This window comes from Otolemur garnettii, unplaced genomic scaffold, assembly GCF_000181295.1.
Source record: "Otolemur garnettii isolate 467f Iridium unplaced genomic scaffold, OtoGar3 scaffold00518, whole genome shotgun sequence".
NCBI classification, from domain to species: domain Eukaryota; kingdom Metazoa; phylum Chordata; class Mammalia; order Primates; family Galagidae; genus Otolemur; species Otolemur garnettii.
In genome coordinates this window covers 21,590-23,765 of record NW_003852913.1, presented here as the reverse complement: position 1 = coordinate 23,765, position 2,176 = coordinate 21,590, and positions in this window count along the sequence as shown.

Below are 2,176 nucleotides of genomic sequence, written 5' to 3'. Positions count from 1 at the left end.
ATAGTTGTTTAAGGCCTCTGCATTCTCTAAGATTCACCTGCAAATATTCCCTGATAGTGAGTCTCCTGGATCACTTGACCCCATTTGCTGCAGCTGTTATGGTTTCCCTTTCTTTTGCTTGAGGGGTGAGTTTGTCAGTGCCCCCATTTCCCATCCTGCTCTATGCCCTCTAGGTCTTTAGAGTCTTTCTATCCATGACATCCATGTGGATATTGGGTCTAGACATCTATAGTTGTCTAGTTATGATAAATCTGATTTTTGATTGTTTCCATTTCTTTTCTCACAGGCAGACAAATCTCCATGATAATGTTTCAGTTTTGGTCTCTTGTCTGAAATTTTGTCCACAAAGTTAGATATCAGGAGAAGAGCAGAAAGGCACATGTCCTTTTCTAGTTGCAATTCCTCCTCTGGCTGTTCAGCTTTTGCTTCTGTTTCTAGTTGGACCTTTGTTGCCAAGTGAAGGGCCCAGGGAGGAAGCCAACCACTGCTGTGACTATCTGTGACCCTTTCTCACCACAGCACCCTCTACAGCAGTCCTTTGATAACAGTTCTAGGCCTATAGGAATTTGGGGGGCATTCTTGCAGTGACTATCCACACATATCTGACAGACGTGCCACCTCCATCCCCACAAACATGTGGGCATTCCTAGCCATCTGTGATTTTTCCCACGTTTCATTCTCTTAACCCAATCCTTGGTTTCTTGGCTCCTAATGGCTCATCAAATGTTCTACAATGAGTAGCTACATAAAAATCTACCACCAAAGGCTGAGGGAGCTGAGAGATCAAAGAAAGAGCCTGACAAATCCAGTTTTTCTGAAGGAAATATTTAGTAGGAACATGTGAACAGAAGCAACATTCCTGGCTGCTGTGTTTCAAAAATTATCCTTTATATAGCAAGCCTTTAGGATGAAGATGTGAACAGCTGGTCACGTCTTTGACTTTCTTGCTGAAATCCATGACCACTGGAGAGGGTAGAGATGCACTTTTGGGGGGCTGTTAACCATGTTACAGACATGATGTTAGACCCTGCTGCAGATCACCCTGGTGTGCAGGGTCAAACATTTGTTATTATGGTGATTTTGCTTCAAAATGGCATCACTTTTGCCAAGCAAAGGGCTGTTTCTCTTTATTTGACTCATAGTAATTGTACATATTTATGGGTACATAGTGATATTTCCATAGATATAATACTTATAATCAAATCATGGTCATTAGCATATTCATGGTCTCCAACTTTTATCTTTTGTTTATGTTGGGAACATTCAGTGTTCTCGTACCAGTTATTGAAACTATATAGTATATTATTGGTAGTGTAGTCACTCTGCACTAGTATAAAACAGTAGAATTTACATCTTTTGTCTAGCTGCAATTTTGTACCATTTAAGAAATTTCTGCCATCACTGTGCTCTATCTAATAGTATATGTAGAATAGCATTCTCTGTTCTATTACTATTCTATACTATTCTCTGTTCTATACTACTATGAGACCAATTCTTTTTAGCTTCTGTATATGAGTGAGAGGATATGGTGTTTAACTGTTGTTCTTGGCTCATTTCACTTAACATAATGTCCTCCAGTTCCAGCCACATTGGTGCAAATCACAAGATTTCATTCCATTTTGAAATGTTTATGGATGAATAATATTCTGTTGTGTGTCTTTACCATTTGTAAACCAGTCTATAAGGAACCATGTGGATGTAGGTTGAGATATATACCTGGGCGCTCTACAAAATTGAAAGTAAATTTACTATTATCAATAAACCCAGATCCTGAAAGGCAATACTTTAATGGGGACTAAGAAAATAATACATTTTCAGCAGAATATTATGAGTAGAAGTACTTACCCACTGACTATAACACTGAATGAAACAGGAAAATAACATTCTGTCATTCTGAGAACTTCTAATAATAGCATTGCATATATGTGTGTGTGTGTGTGTGTGTGTGACCAGAGTTTATATTCTGTATAGCCTAAGAATTTACAAATGAAAAATTTTAGCTTAGTGAAATTCAAGACTGGTAGTAACCCCAATGAGCCTTTGCAAGCAAAGTCAAATCCTTTCAGGCAGAGTACACTGTAAACCTATCCCCAAAGAACTCCACTAGATAATGTTCGGATGAAACAGAGTCCAATGTAGAATCACAAATACATGAGACCTGAGCCAACATAATCAA